Below are 8,867 nucleotides of genomic sequence, written 5' to 3' on the forward strand. Positions count from 1 at the left end.
AAAATAAATTACAATTCTCACAAGAAAAGGAATCACCATTAGGGAGAGTCAGCATATACAATTAATAAGAGAATTAATACCACAAGAACTGGAAATAATATGACTATCTAAAACAGAGTTTATACTTAGTATATTTAATATTTTTAAGGAGGAAAAACAAGGAACAAAGCCCATAGAAGAACAGAAAAGTATGAAAAATGAACCCGGAGATTAGAAAAAGAACTAAGTAGAACTTTTGAAAATAAAATAGACATGGGAACAAAAACTCAATAGTAGATTAGACATAGTTGAATACCTTAGTAAATTGGAAGAGAGAGTTGAGAAAATTACTCAATACAGTTTACGTAGAAGAGATGGAAAATCTGAGCAATTAGACTGACAAGTTTCTAAATACATTTAATAAGATCAAGAAGAGCAGAACAGAGAGAATGGGGAAGAGGCAATATCTAAAGAGAAATGGCTGATAATTTTTAGAATTGAAAAAATGATATGTATCTTCAGATTGAAGGAGACTATCAGTCTGGGTCAAGATAAATAAAGCCAAATTTATATCCAGAAACATTGTGCAGACTCTGTAAACCAAAGACAAATATCTTAAAGGCATCCAGAGTACTTATTAAGAACAATTAGTCTGATAGTGACTTCTCATTAGTATTAACAGATGGCAGAAGGATTTGGAAGGTCATCTTTAAAATGTTGAAGTAAAGATAAGTTAAAAGATGCCAACAAAATTCTATATATTCAGCTAAATTATAATTTAACAGGTTGTTGGAGAATGCCTTTCTTAAAAACCTGATCCATAAATTAAATTTAAAAAATTTAATTTAATGGTTTCACCTGGAGGTTTATTTAGCTAAAGAGCACTGACAAAGGGTAGATGGCTTTTTAATGGCTTCTGTTTCTTAGGCGTTTCTTATTCAGGGCATAGAATGGAAGTAAAAGGATGAAAAGAGGGGAATTTCTACTACTTTTCATAATAATTCAAGTTCCTGTGTCTATTGTGAATAGACTGATGTGCAGATTATATACATGGGGAGGAAGACATTAGTCTTTTTTCTAGATTTGGGCTATATTGACTCTGAGGGTTAATATTTGTCATTAGAAGAAGAATGTATATGTGTTTGAGTCAATAGTTAACTGCTAGATAATCAGGAAGTACAAAGAAAAACAATTGCCTCTTGCAGTAGTGGGGAGACTCCAAAAACCAGGCGTGAGACCAACATAGCCTGCCTTGAACTACCTTAAAGTAGTTCCCAGTGATGATGTTCTAGTTTGAATAATTCAGATTTAGGGAAATATTCTGTTGAGTGATTACTGTATCCCAGAGATTACTCAGAGCTGGATAGGTAGAGAATTGGAGAATGCACTCCAGAATAAGATCAATTTCCAATGGGTAGAGGGTGAGGTTATCCTGAAGGAAGGTGGAGAGTCACATTCCGAAGGTCTGATGAAGACAAGCGGACAAGATTAGAAATTGGGATGTGATCAACAGGACAGCACTGTGAAGGGTTTTAACTTTTTATGATTTTCTTTTGGATTTTAATGGCAGGCTTACTTATCATATGGTTAAAGACATTCATACTCTACATTTTAATTTTCTTGGACTATACTAATTTGTTAGTAAAGTTTGATCTACCAGTACAGTAAAGAATCAAGAGAAGAGTCAGTAAAAGGATGTGTGGCTTGCTCCACAGTCATCTCTGTTCTGAGACCCACTGGTGGCAGCAGTATCCTATCTAGGGGGCCTGTGATCCCATAGTGGTCCACAGTGCACTCAGAGCAGAGAGAGGGAGGGGCACATTCTGTGCAGCAGAAGTAGGTGCTGAGTGGATGGCTCAGCTCACGAATGGAGCTGAGACAAATTCCTGCTTTCCCCAGTAGAAGAAAGTGGCTCTGAAGGGTCATTACACTCTTTTAGAATGATAAACTTTTTTCTTTTTTTAAAGTAAATTAAAAAAAAAAAACATCTTATAATTTTATTACCTTAACATAACTTTTCTTGTATTTGCATTTTCCAGTTCTGGACCACTCTCATATGCTCTTAATAAAGATGTAATCATATTATTTATGACATTTTATCGCGTGTTATCTGCATTTGAATTTTTAGCTCTGTTAGCAGCAGTGTGGCATTGGACAAATTATGTAACCTCTTTGAGCTCTATTTTCTTTTTCTTTCTTTGTAAAATAAAGTAAAACGAGAGTAATATGAGCTCCCACAAAAATATTGATTGAGGGGCTAAGTATTGGAGATAGGAAGGTAAACAAATGCAGATGTATATGGTTCCTGTCTCATGGGCTTACGACCTAGTTGGGGGCGAGAGACAAACTTAGCTGTATGACTGTGATGAGTGCTCTGGAGTAGAGGTTCATGGTCCTCTGCAAGCCTGAAACACAGGGATTTGACTGAGTTAGTTGAATGGGGGACCCTCCCTGAGGTAGTGAAACTTGAGCTTAAATCTGAAGGATAAGGAGGAATTAGACAAAGAGGTGAAGAAAAATGTACTGGCCCAGGGAACAGCATATGTGAAGGGCCTGTGGTGGGAGGCTCTGAGGTCAATGTGATTGGACAGCTGGGAGAGCATGTGTGAGAAGCAGATTGGCAGACTGGCATGGCCAAGCAGAGCATGGAAAGAACATTCTGGCTGTGGAGAGTGGATTGAGAGGGCCACGGTGGCTGTAGGTAGACCAGTCGACAGCTATTGCAGTACTCTCCAGCCAGAAGAAGATGGTGCCATGGTGGTAATGGAAAAGATGGAATGGAGGGAATGGATTCAAGGGATATTTAGGAAGTAAAATCTCAGGAACTAGTGACAGATTGGATAGAGGGATAAGGGGCAAAGGTTTCATGAAATCTTCTTGTGAGTGAATCAGATGGTTCTAAAACAGTAAACAATATATTGAAAAGTGGCAGTCATGGTTGCACAACCTAAACTCTACATAAAGTTTCCTTTGAAAAAGGTGCCTTTGGAAAAGAATGAATGGAACATGGATAAACATTAAGTTTTCTGATATAGTCACAAAATTAATTTTAAAACACCCCAAGCCTTAGCTTCAAAGTATGTAAAGCACCACCTAAAGAAGTCACATGTGGATTAAGGTCAGTTATTATGATCAGAATTACTAAGATTTTATCAAATAAGATAAAGATTGGGAAACATGAAGTGAAGTGAGACTTCTGAAACTATTTGACTTAAATAAAATCTACCTTAATTGAAACTCACTGTACAGAACTGGAAAAAGATGGTTTGTTCAGAGTCAGTCACGATGTAATAGAAAAGGTGTGTTTGAGGATAGTATTTTGCTTTTGTTTTTCCTTTTTTTTTGATAGAGGACTTACTTTGTAAAAGACATAGGGATATTATGCATTTTGATTCTGTGCACATACACACACATACACACACTTGGATTTAGCTACAACTTTATTCACCTGATATAACTGTACTTGATATGAAGTAATTCTAACACAGGACCAAGAGATTTATTCAAAAGATAAAATATAATGTAATTTTCTTTACAAAATGATTCACAACAGCCTGGAATATAACAAGCTCTCCACTTGGCTTTAAAATAGGCAATTTACAAAAACAAATATTTTATACACATTTCAGGAACATTTTTGTAATGTAAGCCTCATGGCTTTAGATACTATCAATATACTAATGACTACTAAATTTAAATCTCTAGCCCAAATGAGTCCCCTCAATGTGACACTTGCATATCCACTACAATATTCCACTGAAATATTTTTGAGGTCCTACTAACTGCTGGACACTATGCTGGATCTTGGATAAACAGCAATGAACAAAATAGCAAGGTTTCTACCCTCATGGGGTTAGTGTGGAAGAAAATTATGCAAGTAAACTCACACAGGAATGTATCTTTTTAGAGAGCGGCCCAGAGCTCAAATGGAAAAGGGATAGGTGAGGCAAGAGAGGAAAGTGTAGGAGATGGCTTTACATTTAGTGGTGAAGAAGCACCTCTCCAAGAAACACAGGCTGGGACCCAAAGGTCACGGAAGCATCCGAGCAAGGGGTGTGCTGGGGAGACTGAAGCAGATGCAGTGAAGGTTTTGACATAGGAAAGAGCTGGCATATTTGCTGGACCGAAAGGTCAGTGTGGCTGGAATGTTTGAGTAAGTGGTTTTTTGTTTTTTTTTTTCCCCCATATTAGCAATAAATCAAGGCAGTCAGATAGTTGGGAAGGGGTTTTGGGGATGGGAGGCAAATCAGAGGTAACTTGAAAGTAGATTTAGGAGCCCAGATCGATATATTAAAACTCTGGTTCTTTCTAAAACATTATCCCCACCCCACCTCCATGTAAATTTTGTCTACTATTATCTGTCAGTTGATCAAGGAAATAGTTAAATACTTTCTCTAGGTAAGTATTTGAAGATTATCTAAAAGCGAAAATGCTTTCTCTGATTAATCTTGCTCAGTCATCTGATTGTAGGAGAACATTTTGTGTTGCAGTTATTTGTGTGCTAGAAACTTCTGGCCTGGGTTATTTAATATTCACAACAACTAATGAGAATGTTTGTGTGCTTGAGAAGCAGAGCAGGAAAACTATTACATTTTATAATTAACTCTTGGTTCTTGTGTAGTGGTTCTCTTTGTTCAAATAGTGTTGTTTTTGTTTTGTTTTGTTTTTAAATCAGAGATTCTTATTTATAAAGGCCAGTGTGATTTTCCTAATTATTTTAAATTTTACTTTGATTCATTAATATGTTATACCATCATTAATCCAATTCGTCCAGACTTAGAACACTTTGCATTGCTACATCTATCTTAACTGTCATCAAATTCCTTTGACTAAAGAATTTCCTTTCTATATTTACCAAGCCTTACCCTTTTCTTAGTTTTGGTGTCCTAAGTTTTGAAGATATGGTTTTCATTGTTTCAAGATTATTAGGTAGAGCTCATGTCATCTTTCGTTAGTTACATAAAGTTTTGAATCTTACTTTTCTCATCTGTAGAATGGAGATAATCTCTTTCTCATAGAGGTGACAAGGTTAAATGAGATGTAAAACATAGCAAAATGCCTGTCACTTGGCTTTTGGCAGATCATATAGCACTACTTAGAGTGATATTTCAAATAGTGGAGATAGATTTGCACTGGTTCTTTTATGTTCTTTCAATTAGTTCCTTTGTGTCCAAGGTCACATTTATTTCTCACTTGGGATAGAGGAAAGGGTTACTGGGTGGCACAAGGCTGACTGTGGTCAAGAGGAAGCAGCAGAATGTCACAGTACCTTGATCTGAAGACTCTGCAGTTGGGGTGAGCTGCTAAGGGACGTCCAGGCCACTGTTTATGTAAAAGCTTCTAACCTTGGGGAAGAAAGTGTGGTTGGAAGCAAAATTCAAAAGTGCAATCCAGGGCTATAGCCAAGAAACCAGGTCCTTCATTCAAAAAACATTGATTGAGAAACTGCCATGGGCCATACTCTATGCGAAGCACTGAGTTCGCTAAAGTGAACAAAGCACAGAGCCATAGGGAGCTTATAGTGAAGAAGGGGAGCCCTGTAATTATATCATGATGCTGTAAGTGCTGTCATAGTGATGCTAAGCAGGGAAAGGGTGCGGGGATCTGAGAGATACAAGGAAAGAGCGCCATTTTATAATTCTGGAAGAGAGATGGGAGACAAAGCATTTAAGAAACCCACACCGGAGCCAAGAATGAAACCAACAATTTCCCAGTCAATAGCAAGGATAAGAAGGTAAGTTGTGGGTCAAGTAGTAAAAATGAGTTCCGAATCACTCTATTTCAGGTTCTTAAAGGGGCCAGCCAAGGAACCAAGCAAGCAAGGTAATGAGATTGATTCTGATAGTACCTTTGGTCAAAGGAATTTGATGATAGTTAATATAGATGTAGCAATGCAAAGTGTTCTCATTCAAGGTAATGAGATTGGGATGCTCTCTGAAGGGTTGGATACTGGTCAAAGAACAGAGAGATGCTTCCTGATCCACCGGGGGACATGTTCTCCTTACTGTCCAATCACACTGACCTCAGAGCCTCCCATACACTGCATGCTCCCTCCCACCACAGGCCCTTCACATATGCTGTTCCCTGGGCCAGTACATTCTTCTTCAACTCTTTATCTAATTCCTCCTTATCCTTCAGATTTAAGCTCAAGTTTCACTACCTCAGGGAGGGTCCCCCATTCAACTAACTCAGTCAAGTTCCTGTGTTTCAGGCTTGCAGAAGACCATGAACCTCTCTACTCCAGAGCACTTATCACAGTCGTACAACTAAGTTTGTCTCTAGCCCCCAACTAAGCTGTAAGCCCATGAGACAGGAACCATACATATCTGCATTTGTTTACCTTCCTATCTCCAATACTTAGCCCCTCAATCAATATTTTTGCGGAAGCTCTTACTTTCATTTTATTCTATTTTTATTCACTTGAAGCAGAAATGTTTTAAACAGCTCTACTGATCTGAAATAGCTCCTGACATAAATTTTGTAGCTCGAGCAGGATAAGATTTACCTACAGAGAAACAAAATTTCTGCTGAATATATGGGTGGGCGAAATGTCAGTGAGTTACTTACTTGTTACCCTGGAAATTCTAGTGGACTGCTGTGTTTGGGAACATTTTTGAAACTTGGCTAAGTATTCTAAATATTAACTGGAAATCTCCTCACCAAAGATTTTTTGTTGTTGTTGCTGGTTGGGGGAGCTCAGAAGGTGTCTAAATTGGTTTATTCTGCTCATCTTGTCTGGTAGTATCTGGCTGCACAGATGTGGCATGATGTGTCTCTAGATACTGGTATTCAAGAGAATAGCTTGTCTGTGGGAGCCAGGAGATCAGTCATTTGTTGGGTTCTGGCTATTGTCATTCTATTCATCTTCTTTTCTTTAAAATGCACTTTCAGGAAACTGTGTCTTAATTGTCTGGGGGAAGTTGCAGCTGAGACAGTAATGCTGGAGAGATTAGAAGTATTGACCATCTTTCTCTGCAGCCAGGTTTTGTCAGGTTGATTTCCTAGCAAGGAATCACTTGAGAATAAACAGCAACACTAACTTGCATTTACTTTACGATTTCAGAATAATTGTGTTCTAAAATTTTCTCAAGTATTATAATTCTGAGAAAGTGGAGAATTATATAGGAAATACTTTACCTACTCCTTACTACAGTTCATTCCCATAGTTCCTACAATTCTCCATTTCTACAGTTCATAAACATATCTATTTAAGTCAATAAAAACCTGGAAATTATTTCCATAGTAAAGTAGAAAGTACTCACTGGTGGAATTATTAAAATCTGCAAGTGTAATTTAATTAGCAATAAGCGTGCCTCGGATAAACCTCATTGGCTACGATACTGCCACTGCACAAAACTTACGAGTGTAATTTAAAAATCATCAGGAGATTTAAAAATCACCATTTGAGTCTATCTCTTCTTTCTGATCGTTGCAAAGAGATCTCTGTTACCTGGCGTGTTGTTTTAAGCCACTGTGTTTTGGAGTGCTTTGTTATGCAGCAATAGATAACTGAAACAGTGAATCTATACCTGGTTCATGATGAGCAGCGGGCCTTGTGGAGGCATTTAGTCTTAACTGGGCCCAGCAGCAAGCTAGGAGCTATTGCTTAAAAGGTGAGTAGTTATCAGCAGAGAAGGACTCTAGGGGTCTTTGCTATAATTCTTTTATTAGGGCTTACCACAAATACCTGGAGTTCCCCTAAATCTACTGATCATGAGCATGGAGTGGAAGGGTGAAGTAAGTCAAAGCTTGGACCTCTTGAGACTTCTTTTTTCTTTCTTTTTTAACTGTAGTCACCATGCTGTACATTACATCTCCAGGATTTATCTATCTTATAACTGGAAGTTTGTATCTTTTGATCACCTTTATCCATTTCCTCCACCCCAGCCCCACCTCTGGCAACTCTGTTCTTTGTATCAATGAGTTTGTTTTTGTTTTTTATTTTCAGTATATAAGTGAGATCATGCACGATTTGTCTTTCTCTGTCTGACTTATTCCACTTAGCATAATGCCCATATGTATACACATATATATACACCATGGAATTATATGTGTGTGTATATACACACACACACACAGTATATATAACATATATACATATGTACATATGTATACACACACACACACACACATATGAATGAATGACATTTTCTTTATCCACTCATCATTCATCAATGGACGAGGGATGAGATTGCTCCCATATCTAAGCTGTTGTAAATAGTGCTGCAATAAACATGGGGGAGCACATATTTTTTCAGGTTAGTGTTTTTGTTTTCTTTGGATAAATACCCAGAAGTGAAATTGTTAAATCATATGACAGTTCTGATTTTGATTCTTTGAGGAACTTCCTTCCACACTGATTTCCATAGTGGCTGCTGCAGTGACTTCTTTAGCTCTGGGCTCCACTCAAAACTCACAGCCTTAGGGCAGCACAGCTAAATGTGATATCAGATCCTCCAACCCAAAACAATGATGAATTGCTTTCCGAGGCTTATAATTTATACACTAGCTGGCAGTTTATGTTAATCCCCACTCCTTTATGTCTTCACCCACACTTGTTATTGCCCTGCTTTTTAATGCTTTCCAATTTGTCGCATGTAAAAAAATCTCATTGTGGTGTTAAACCATTTTGCTGATTACTCTGAGGTTGAACTTCTTTTTACATGTTTATAATTTTTGTTTCCTCTCTTTTGAGACATTTGTTTGTGGATTTTACCCATCTTTCTATTGCATTGTTTACCTTGCTTGATGTTATTTATATATTTTGGGTAAAATCTTCATTTACTTGCTTACTTTTGGCTAGAGAGAACAAAATGGTGAGTTTATAGTGAAGAAGATTCTCCAGGGTATCCCTTGGCTGTTGTTTTCCCTCTCTGTTTATTTCTTGC

General features: G+C 37.5%; 1 non-coding gene across 1 annotated transcript; it reads right to left on the reverse strand.

Annotated features, from left to right (window-relative positions):
- Positions 1-7,191: 7,191 nt before the first annotated feature.
- LOC112486061 lies at positions 7,192-7,337 on the reverse strand. Its single transcript, XR_003048604.1, has one exon. It is a non-coding gene; the product is annotated as a U4 spliceosomal RNA (small nuclear RNA).
- Positions 7,338-8,867: the final 1,530 nt, after the last annotated feature.

Source organism: Pteropus alecto, unplaced genomic scaffold (assembly GCF_000325575.1).
Source record: "Pteropus alecto unplaced genomic scaffold, ASM32557v1 scaffold25, whole genome shotgun sequence".
Lineage (NCBI taxonomy): Eukaryota > Metazoa > Chordata > Mammalia > Chiroptera > Pteropodidae > Pteropus > Pteropus alecto.